This window comes from Gopherus flavomarginatus, chromosome 3 (assembly GCF_025201925.1).
Source record: "Gopherus flavomarginatus isolate rGopFla2 chromosome 3, rGopFla2.mat.asm, whole genome shotgun sequence".
In the NCBI taxonomy this organism is placed as follows: Eukaryota; Metazoa; Chordata; order Testudines; family Testudinidae; genus Gopherus; species Gopherus flavomarginatus.
Window position 1 is genome coordinate 257,488,595 of NC_066619.1, and position 11,955 is coordinate 257,500,549.

Genomic DNA, 11,955 nt, shown 5'->3' on the forward strand with positions numbered 1-11,955 from the left:
TTTTGTGGGCCACCTCTTCTTCTTGTAGTTTTCTTTTGTGGGCTGCCTCTTCTTCTTCTTGTTTCCTTTTGTGGGCTGCCTCTTTGGCTGCTTGTTCTCTTTTGTAGGCTGCCAGTTTGATGTTTTCTTCCCTTTCTTTCAGCTCCACCTCTTTTTCTCTTTTTTCCAGTTGTCACCTGTGGTCTGCTTCTTTGATTTGTTTCTCTGCCTCCCTTTTCTCCTTGGAAGTCATGGTTCCTGTTTTCTTGTGTTGGGGTGCCCTCCGGTGTTTATTGTCTGAACTGCAGGCTCTCTGTTGCACCCTGGGGTCTGCCTAGCAACAGTGCCTTTTTTCTTTCTTCCTCTAGCTAATTTTTTAAATGTAAAGTAAACCAGAAAAACCACTTGATTTGCATGTGTATTGTGCTGGGTACTTGACTTTCAATCGGAGTGCTATAGTATAACAAAAGACCCTTAATTGTTCCTTGCTTAATATGCAAGTTACTGCCAGGAAAGAACAGAAAAAAAATTTCTCTCTGGTTCCTTTTAAAACCAAACCCTCTCTGCTTAAAAGCCCCTAGCAGAGAAAAGAAAAATATAATATTCCTACTGGCTTCTGGATTCTATCTTTATCCCACCGCTCTGCCACCATGTCATAACATTTCTTCCCAGATCTGGACCTTAGCGTCCAAAATATGGGTGTTAGCATGAAAACCTCCAAGCTTAGTTACCAGCTTGGACCTGGTAATTGCTGCCACCAGCTAGGAATTATACAGTGCCTAGCTCACTGTGGTCTCCCCAAAACCTTCCCTGGGGAACCCCTAGACTCAGATGCCTTGAGCCTTACAAGAAAGGGAAATAACCCCTTCCCCTTGTTTCCTTGTTACTTCCTCCCAGGCTCCCCTCCCTGGACGACCCTAGGAGATTCCCTGCTTCCAGTCCTGGAAACACAAGTACCGAGAGATCTAATCTCTCTTCCCCCTCACCTAGAGGGTATGCAAAGTCAGTCTTAGTAAATCTAACACAAAGAGATTTTCCCCCTGACTTCTTCCTCCCACCAATTCCCTGATGAGCAGCAGACTCAATTCCCTGGAGTCCCCACTAAAGAAAAACTCCAACAGGTCTTAAAAAGAAAGCTTTATATAAAAAAGCAAGAAAAAGAAAAAGGATCTCTGTATCAAGGTGACAATACAGGGTCAACTGCTTAAAGGAAAAAAATGAATAAACAGCCTTATTCAAAAAGAATACAATTTAAAACATTCCAGCAACTACACACATGTAAATACAAAAAAACAATATAAACCTATTGTCTTACTATCCTTGTACTTACAACTTGGAATTAGAAGATTAGAAAGCCTGGAGATAGAAAAATCCCTCTCAGAGCCCAGAGGGCACAGACACAAGACAAAGAACAAAGAACTCACACCAAAACTTCCCTCCACCCAGATATGAAAAAGTCTTGTTTCCTGATTGGTCCTCTGGTCAGGTGTTTGGTTCCCTGTATTAAACCTTTGCTATCTGTTTATGACAGACGGATTCAACACATAATATAAATTTGAGTTCATAATTTGATACAGACCTAGCCCACCCAGTCATAACATGCAGAAGAGTAAACATTAATAAAAAATCACTACCAGATTCATCTCATAGATCGTTCAGAAAAGGGGGAAATTAAAACAAACTCATGAATTTAGGCTGTCCGCCACTCTAGTACAATGGGCTTAGCTGGCTGAGTTAGCTTTGCAGAATTTGGCCCACTGTTTCAAAGCCTACTGTGATAAAGAAAGAAAAGATCCCATAAATGGATCACAAATAATTGGATTGTCAAAAAGCAAAAAGATTGAGAATTCTGGATTAGACAAGAAAGACTATTATACCCAAGTATATGATATACTGGTGGAAGGAGTGACCATAATGACCTTAAGTGATACTTGTTGGGTTAAAGGAAGTTTCTGAAAACACTAACACTGGCTGTTGGTTTAGTTTTTCACACAATAAAAAGAAACTTTCATTTCAAAATGTTTCATGGAAAATACCATTTTCTGACTAACTCTAATTATCATTCTGCAAATGATTCACCCTGGCTTCTAAAAGCCTGTCCCTAGAGTCTTCCATAGCTATAACTGACTCATTCACAACTGCCTTCCTAGCTTTAAGTGCTGTATGAACAATTTTGAAATTCAGGCTTGTTCCATTGACCACTATTTGAAGAAAACTGCTCCTGAGAGAATTATCTCTTCAAAATAGACCCCTTAAATTGCTTTCTGTTTATTTGCAGAACAGAGGAACTTAGAGAGTAACTGCCAACACAGGTTTGTGAAGCATAGTTTGTGCCAAACTAAGTTGATAGCCTTTTCCAATATAGTAACAGTCTGGAGTGTAGGGGAAGGAGAGCTGTAAAAGGAATGTAGTTGACACCTAACATTTTAGAAAGGCCTTTAATGCAGTACTGCAAAAGAAGCTCAAAGACATATCAGAGAAGTATTGCTTGGATGATAATACAACAAAGTGGACAAAACTAGCTGACAGTGTCATCAGAGTGGGAAAAATTCTTGAAGAGGCTAGCATGGAGCATAATATATATATTACAGCAATCAAACATAGATGCTTCAAAGCTAGGAGATGTAGCAAATACAGAATGTGATTCAGATAGATCTTGGCAGCCGTGAGATGAGATTTAATGGAAAGAAGAGTGAAATATCACACTGGTGGAATAATATGCAACATAAATAAAATAAACCAAGGGCTGTGGGATTTAACTTACCTCCTGGTTCCACTGTGTGGTTGTGAAACCCTTCCCTTTTGCTCTATGTGTCTAATTAAGGTTGTGAATAATTTCATTTTCTGTGAAGTTTAATCAAGAGTTCCAGGTGTTACATTTGTACTTCCTGACTTTTTGTAGTACCACTCAGAAAAGCCTAGTGACTGGAGTGTTGCACAAGAGACCTGGGTTCTGTTCCCCCTGGTTCTGAAAGGGATCCTGTCAATTCTCTTTATTTCTGTGGGGATCAATTTTCCCATCAGTAAAAAGACCATATTTACCTATCTACATAATGTGCTTTGAGATCATTGTGTGATGGCCGTTGTATAAGCTATTTCTTGCAGTATACAAATCTGTATGATTGTGTCACGTTTTGGGCTGCAATCCAGAACAGCGAGAGGTTATATCACCACATGCCCCGCAATCTGGGGTGCCTCACAATGCTTTGCTGTTGTAACTCCTACCAGCATGCAAGTCACACCCTGAGTGTCTGTGTCTAGATACAGCCCGGGTCCGGCAGCTCCAACCCCAGCAGTATGGCAGCAACACTCCAGTCACACTCTGGCTTCCACCAGCTTTGGTCACTATTTGCAAGGTGACCCCAACATCCCCCCAGTCCTGAATTTTCCCCAAAACTTGTGTTTTGCACTGTCCAGCCCTCTTCTGGGCAGTTGAGATATTAAAGGTCCATTGCCCTGTAAAGGGTCAATCTTCAACAGTTTGTTACTTTAACTGCAGTTACCAAATAGTTCAGTTGAAACACAGCATTGGATTAGTTTAGATTAGGGCTTTCAAATGATTAAAAAGATTAATTGTGAGAGGAAAAAAACTGCAATTGCACTGTTAAAAATAATAAAATACCATTTATTTAAATATTTTTGGATGTTTTTTACATTTTCAACTGTATTGATTTCAATTACAACACAGAATACAAAGTGTAAAGTGCTCACTTGATGTTATTTTTGATTACAAATATTTGCACTGTAAAAAAGAGACAAAGGAAATAGTATTTTTCAATTCACCTCATACAAATACTGTAGTGCAACCTTCTAATCGTGAAAGGCAACTTACAAATGTAGAATTATTTTTTTTTTACATAACTGCATTCAAAAATAAAACAGATGGGGAAATACGCTTTTTGCGTGGACTACCGTAAGCTAAATGCTGTAACTCGTCCGGACAACTATCCAATGCCACGTACCGATGAGCTATTGGAAAAAGTTGGGACGTGCCCAGTTCATCTCTACAATAGACTTAACCAAGGGGTACTGGCAAGTACCGCTAGATGAACCTGCCAAGGAGAGGTCAGCATTCGTCACCCATGCGGGGGTGTATGAATTCAATGTCCTTCCTTTCGGCCTTCGAAATGCACCCGCCACCTTCCAGAGGCTGGTAGATGGTCTACTAGCTGGACTGGGAGAATTTGCAGTTGCCTACCTCGATGATGTGGCCATTTTTTCAGACTCCTGGCCCGAACACCTACTACACCTGGAAAAGGTCTTTGAGCGCATCAGGGCAGGCCGGACTAACTGTTAGGCCAAAAAAGTGTCAAATAGGCCAAAACAGAGTGACTTACCTGGGGCACCAGGTGGGTCGAGGAACCATTAACCCCCTACAGGCCAAGGTGGATGCTATCCAAAAGTGGCCTGTCCCACGGTCCAAGAAGCAGGTCCAATCCTTCTTAGGCTTGGCCGGATACTACAGAGGCGATTTGTACCACACTACAGCCAAATCGCTGCCCCATTGACCGACCTGACCAAAAAGACCCAGCCAAATGCCGTTAAGTGGACTAATGAGTGTCAAAAGGCCTTTACCCAGCTTAAGGCGATGCTCATGTCTGACCCCGTGCTCAGGGCCCCGGATTTGACAAGCCATTCCTACAGTAACCACAGATGCATCTGAGCGTGGTAAAGGAGCGGGTGCTCATGCAGGAAGCAACAGATCACAAACTTCCATCCTGTCGTGTTTCTCAGCAAGAAACTGTCTGAGAGGGAAAGTCACTGGTCAGTCAGTGAAAAGGAATGCTATGCCATTGTGTACGCCCTGGAAAAGCTACGCCCATATGTTTGGGGACGGCGGTTCCAACTACAAACTGACCATGCTTGCACTAAAGTGGCTTCATACTGCCAAGGGGAACAACAAGAAACTTCTTCGTTGGAGTTAGCTCTCCAAGATTTTGATTTTGAAATTCAACACATCACAGGAGCTTCTAACAAAGTAGCTGATGCACTCTCCCGTGAGAGTTTCCCAGAATTCAGTAGTTAAAAAGTGTTCTTAAAATGTAGAAGTCTGTTAGTTTATATACTTAGGAGTATATGTAAAGGTGTATGTGTTGTATTAATCTGTTTATTTTCAAGTTCTAGAAGGAAATCGCCGCCAGTGAGCTTCCCCCACTGTCTGCAATTTGGGGGGCGTGTCATAAACAGATAGCTAAGGGTTAATGTCTCTTTCACCAAAAGCACCTGACCAGGAGGACCAATCAGGAAACCGGATTTTTTTCAACTTTGGGTGGAGGGGAATTGTGTGTCTGGGGTCTTTGTTTTCTGGCTGCCTGATTTCTCTGAGCTTTGGAGAAGTAGTTTCTGTTTCTAATCTTCTGTTTCTAAGTGTAAGGACAAAGAGATCAGATAGTAAGTTCTATGGTTTCTTTTCTTTGGTATTTGCATGAATATAAGTGCTGGAGTGCTTTGATTTGTATTCTTTTTGATAAGGCTGTTTATTCAATATTCTTTTAAGAAATTGCCCTGTATTGTGTCATCTTAATACAGAGAGACTATTTGTATTTTTTCTTTCTTTTTATATAAAGCTTTCTTTTAAGACCTGTTGGAGTTTTTTCTTTACTGCAGGGAAATTGAGTCTGTACTCACCAGGGAATTGGTGGGAGGAAGAAATCAGGGGAGATCTGTGTGTGTTGAAGTGGCTAGCCTGATTTTGCATTCCCTCTGGGTGAAGAGGAAAGTACTTTTTGTTTCCAGGATTGGGAACAGAGAGGGAGATTCACTCTGTTTGGATTCACAGAGCTTGTGTCTGTGTATCTCTCCAGGAGCACCTGGAGGGGGGAAGGGAAAAAGGATTATTTCCCTTTGTTGTGAGACTCAAGGGATTTGGGTCTTGGGGGTCCCCAGGGAAGGTTTTTCAGGGGGACCAGAGTGCCCCAAAACACTCTAATTTTTTGGGTGGTGGCAGCAGGTACCAGGTCCAGGCTGGTGCTAAGCTTGGAGGTTTCATGCTAACCCCCATATTTTGGACGCTAAGGTCCAAATCTGGGACTAAGGTTATGTCATGAGTGGCAGTGGTGGGAGGATCTAGACAGAATCCAGAAGCCAGTAGGAATATTATATTTTTCTTTTCTCTGCTAAGGGCTTTTTAGCAGAGAGAAGCAGTTGGTTTTAAAAGGGAACCAGAGAGAATTTTTTTTTCTGCTCTCTCTCGCAGTTTGTGGCTTGCATGTTAAGGGTCTTTTGTCATGCAATAGTCCCTCCCATTAGGAGGCAGAGTCCCGGCACCGTATATGCATCGGGAAATAACTGTGGTGTTTTCGGTTTCCCTTCATTGAACATTAGCTAGAGAGAGAAAGGAAACTTAACTAAAGGCACTGTTTGCTAGGCAGACTTCAGGAGGCAACAGAGAACCTGGCAGTTCAGGGAAGATCACCACCGGAGGTCACCCCAACCCAAGAAACTACAGGAACCATGACTTTCTAAGGCAAACTTGACCGCACGAAGACAAACTCAAAGAAGCTGAACACAGGCGACAACTGGAAATAAAACAAAAAGCGATGGAGATGAAAGAAAGAGAAGAAACGATCAAAGAGGCAGGCACACAAAAGCAACTAGAAGAAGAAGCGATGGCCTACCGAAAGGAACAAGCAGAAGATGAGTTGGCCCACAGAAGGAATCAAGATAGAAGAGGAGGCGGCCCCCCACCGAGCAATGGAAAAAACAACAACAAAGAGAATGAAGAGAAAGGAAAAACAGAGAAAACATGAACTGGAGTTGGCAAAAGCTGGGCTGCCTGTGCCAGCCAACCCTAACAACCCGGCACCAATATTGCTCCACAGCACAGAAAATTTCCCACCTACAAGGCAGGTGATGACACCGAGGCCTTCTTGGAAAATTTTGAAAGAGCCTGTCTTGGGGTACAGCATTCCCGAAGACCAGTACATGGTAGAATTGAGGTCACAGCTTCAGTGGACCTTTTAGCAGAGGTGGCAGCTGAAATGCCTAAGCACCAAATGAATGACTATAAACTTTTCCTAACCAAGGCCAGATACAGGATGGGGATAACCCCAGATCATGCCCGTCGGCGCTTCAGAACCCAAAAGTGGAAACCAGAGGTGTCATTTCCCAAACACGCCTACTACATTGCAAAAAACTATGAGGCCTGGCTAACAGGAAACAACATTCAAACCTTGGAAGAACTGAACCTCCTCATACAAATGGAGCAGTTCTTGGATGGTGTTCCTGAAGACATCACACGGTACATACAAGATGGAAACCCCAAGAATATCGCTGAGGCGGGGGAGATTGGAGCCAAATGGATGGAACTGGCAGAAAGCAAGAAAGCTACTGTCAAGGGGAACGATTACCCCAGGGGGCACACAGACCATAAACCCTACAACCGAGGACAGCCAAAGACCCCACATACCACCCAAGTAAAGCCACAGATACCCTACCCTTCAACCTCACCAGTCTCCAGTAACTCACCTCGGCCCAGTGACCCATCAGATGGAAGATGCTTTAAGTGTATATGAACTGGGACATATCAAGGCCAAGTGTCCCAAGAACACCATGCGAGTGCAATTCATTACACCACCATCACACCAAAGATCCCCAGGCCCGGATGCCTCTCAAATACCCTTGGAGCGAAGGGAAAAATTTGAGAGGTGGGCGGAAAGAAGGTTACTGCGTGGAGAGACACTGGGGCACAAGTGTCAGCTATCCACCAATCCTTCGTTGACCCCAAATTCATCAACCCAAAGGCCAAAGTTACAATTTACCCCTTCATGTCACAAGCTGTAGGACTTGCCTACAGCTCAACTGCCTGTCCAGTACAAAGGCTGGTCAGGAATGTGGGACTTTTGCAGTCTATGACAATTATCCTATCCCCATGCTACTGGGGGAAGACTTGGCCAACCAGGTGAGGCGGGCCAAGAGAGTGGGGAATGGTTACACGTAGCCAAACCAGGCAAGCTTCCACGACCCATTCCTGTTCCTGAACCGTCCAACAGAGGCCCCGTCTGTGTTACCAGAGACCCAGACAGAGGTAGAGAGACACCGGATTCCATGCCTACCACTAAAACAAGCCACAGCATCTCCAGTCCCAGGCCCGGAACTGGAACAGCCACCAGCACCAGCAAGTGCAACTACATCTTCAAAACTCAACGCCAGAGGGGCGTCCAGCGAGCCACAACTGGCAGAAGCAAAAGACAGCATACCCAAAAGGCTCAGCCAGAGCCTGAAATACCCTCAGGTGCACCAGCGGAGAGCGGTTCACCAGCAACGGAAACAACCCCATCACCTACATCGCTTCCGGAGGGACCAAGCCCAAGTCCACAGTCTGAGGAAGAACTGGTGACCCCCAGCCTCAAGGGAACAGTTCCAGACTGAGCAGGAAGCAGATGACAGCCTTCAGAAAGCTTGGGCGGCGGCACGGAGCACCCCACCGCCTCTCAGCTCTTCTAATCGATCCCGGTTTGTTATAGACCAAGGACTTTTATACAAGGAAATTCTTTCCGGTGGACACCGGGAAGAATGGCATGCCGCAAAAACAGTTGGTGGTTCCAACTAAGTACCGGGAGAAAGCTCTTAAGCTTAGCCCATGATCATCCCAGTGGCCATGCTGGGGTAAACAGAACCAAGGACCGGTTGGGGAAGTCCTTCCACTGGGAGGGGATGGGCAAGGACGTTGCCAAGTATGTCCGGTCTTGTGAGGTATGCCAAAGAGTGGGGTAAGCCTCAAGACGAGGTCAAGGCCCCTCTCCAGCCACTCCCCATAATTGAGGTCCATTTCAGCGAGTAGCTGTGGATATTCTGGGCCCTTTCCCAAAAAAGACGCCCAGAGGAAAGCAGTACGTACTGACTTTAGTGGACTTTGCTACCCGATGGCCAGAAGCAGTCGCTCTAGGCAACACCAGGGCTAACACTGTGTGCCTGGCCCTAACAGACATCTTTGCCAGGGTAGGTTGGCCCTCTGACATCCTTACAGATTCAGGGTCTAATTTCCTGGCAGGGACCATGGAAAAAACTGTGGGAAACTCATGGGGTGAATCACTTGGTTGCCACCCCGTACCACCATCAAACCAATGGCCTGGTGGAAAGGTTCAATGGAACTTTGGGGGCCATGATACGAAAATTCATCAACGAATTCTCCAATAATTGGGACCTAGTGTTGCAGCAGTTGCTGTTTGCCTACAGGGCTGTACCACATCCCAGTTTAGGGTTTTCACCATTTGAACTTGTGTATGGTCACGAGGTTAAGGGGCCATTACAGTTGGTGAAGCAGCAATGGGAGGGGTTTACGCCTTCGCCAGGAACTAACATTCTGGACTTTGTAAGCAACCTACAAAGCACCCTCCGACACTCTTTAGCCCTTGCTAGAGAGAACCTAAAGGATGCTCAAGAAGAGCAAAAGGCCTGGTATGACAGACATGCCAGAGAACGTTCCTTCAAAGTAGGAGACCAGGTTATGGTCTTGAAGGCGCAACAGGCCCATAAGATGGAAGCATCATGGGAAGGGCCATTCACGGTCCAAGAGCGCCTGGGAGCTGTAAACTACCTCATAGCATTCCCAATTCCTCACTAAAGCCTAAAGTGTACCATGTTAATTCTCTCAAGCCTTTTCTATTCCAGAGACTTACAGGTTTGTCAGTTTACAGTCCAGGGAGATGATGCTGAGTGGCCTGACGGTGTCTACTACGACGGGAAAAAAGACGGTGGCGTGGAAGAAGGTCAACCTCTCAACCACCCTGGAACGTCTGCAAGCCGCAACAAATCAAGGAGCTGTGCACTAGCTTCGCCCCATGGTTCTCAGCCACCCCAGGACGGACTGAACGGGCATACCACTCCATTGATACAGGTAATGCTCACCCAATCAGAACCCCACCCTACCGAGTGTCTCCTCATGCCCAAGCTGCTATAGAACGGGAGATCCAAAACATGCTACAGATGGGTATAATCCGCTCATCTACCAGTGCATGGGCATCTCCAGTGGTTCTGGTACCCAAACCAGATGGGAAATACGCTTTTGCGTGGACTACCGTAAGCTAAATGTTGTAACTCGTCCGGACAACTATCCAATGCCACGTACCGATGAGCTATTGGAAAAGTTGGGACGTGCCCAGTTCATCCTCTACAATAGACTTAACCAAGGGGTACTGGCAAGTACCGCTAGATGAACCTGCCAAGGAGAGGTCAGCATTCGTCACCCATGCGGGGGTGTATGAATTCAATGTCCTTCCTTTCGGCCTTCGAAATGCACCCGCCACCTTCCAGAGGCTGGTAGATGGTCTACTAGCTGGACTGGGAGAATTTGCAGTTGCCTACCTCGATGATGTGGCCATTTTTTCAGACTCCTGGCCCGAACACCTACTACACCTGGAAAAGGTCTTTGAGCGCATCAGGCAGGCCGGACTAACTGTTAAGGCCAAAAAGTGTCAAATAGGCCAAAACAGAGTGCCTTACCTGGGGCACCAGGTGGGTCGAGGAACCATTAACCCCCTACAGGCCAAGGTGGATGCTATCCAAAAGTGGCCTGTCCCACGGTCCAAGAAGCAGGTCCAATCCTTCTTAGGCTTGGCCGGATACTACAGGCAATTTGTACCACACTACAGCCAAATCGCTGCCCATTGACCGACCTGACCAAAATAGACCCAGCCAAATGCCGTTAAGTGGACTAATGAGTGTCAAAAGGCCTTTACCCAGCTTAAGGCGATGCTCATGTCTGACCCCGTGCTCAGGGCCCCGGATTTTGACAAGCCATTCCTAGTAACCACAGATGCATCTGAGCGTGGTATAGGAGCGGTGCTCATGCAGGAAGCAACAGATCACAACTTCCATCCTGTCGTGTTTCTCAGCAAGAAACTGTCTGAGAGGGAAAGTCACTGGTCAGTCAGTGAAAAGGAATGCTATGCCATTGTGTACGCCCTGGAAAAGCTACGCCCATATGTTTGGGGACGGCGGTTCCAACTACAAACTGACCATGCTGCACTAAAGTGGCTTCATACTGCCAAGGGGAACAACAAGAAACTTCTTCGTTGGAGTTTAGCTCTCCAAGATTTTGATTTTGAAATTCAACACATCACAGGAGCTTCTAACAAAGTAGCTGATGCACTCTCCCGTGAGAGTTTCCCAGAATTCAGTAGTTAAAAAGTGTTCTTAAATGTAGAAGTCTGTTAGTTATATACTTAGGAGTATATGTAAAGGTGTATGTGTTTTATTAATCTGTTATTTTCAAGTTCTAGAAGGAAATCGCGCCAGTGAGCTTCCCCACTGTCTGCAATTTGGGGGGCGTGTCATAAACAGATAGCTAAGGGTTAATGTCTCTTTCACCAAAAGCACCTGACCAGAGGACCAATCAGGAAACCGGATTTTTTCAACTTTGGGTGGAGGGAATTGTGTGTCTGGGGTCTTTGTTTTCTGGCTGCCTGATTTCTCTGAGCTTTGGAGAAGTAGTTCTGTTTTTCTAATCTTCTGTTTCTAAGTGTAAGGACAAAGAGATCAGATAGTAAGTTCTATGGTTTCTTTTCTTTGGTATTTGCATGAATATAAGTGCTGGAGTGCTTTGATTTGTATTCTTTTTGAATAAGGCTGTTTATTCAATATTCTTTTAAGAAATTGCCCTGTATTGTGTCATCTTAATACAGAGAGACTATTTGTATTTTTTCTTTCTTTTTTATATAAAGCTTTCTTTTAAGACCTGTTGGAGTTTTTCTTTACTGCAGGGAAATTGAGTCTGTACTCACCAGGGAATTGGTGGGAGGAAGAAATCAGGGGAGATCTGTGTGTGTTGAAGTGGCTAGCCTGATTTTGCATTCCCTCTGGGTGAAGAGGAAAGTACTTTTTGTTTCCAGGATTGGGAACAGAGAGGGAGATTCACTCTGTTTGGATTCACAGAGCTTGTGTCTGTGTATCTCTCCAGGAGCACCTGGAGGGGGGAAGGGAAAAAGGATTATTTCCCTTTGTTGTGAGACTCAAGGGATTTGGGTCTTGGGGTCC

The 11,955-nt window shown here is 45.1% G+C and overlaps 1 long non-coding RNA gene across 1 annotated transcript; it reads left to right on the forward strand.

Annotated features, from left to right (window-relative positions):
• The first annotated feature begins 5,260 nt into the window (after positions 1-5,260).
• LOC127048413 (uncharacterized) lies at positions 5,261-11,655 on the forward strand. Its single transcript, XR_007773659.1, has 2 exons — positions 5,261-5,422; positions 11,518-11,655. It is a non-coding gene; the product is annotated as an uncharacterized LOC127048413 (long non-coding RNA).
• Positions 11,656-11,955: the final 300 nt, after the last annotated feature.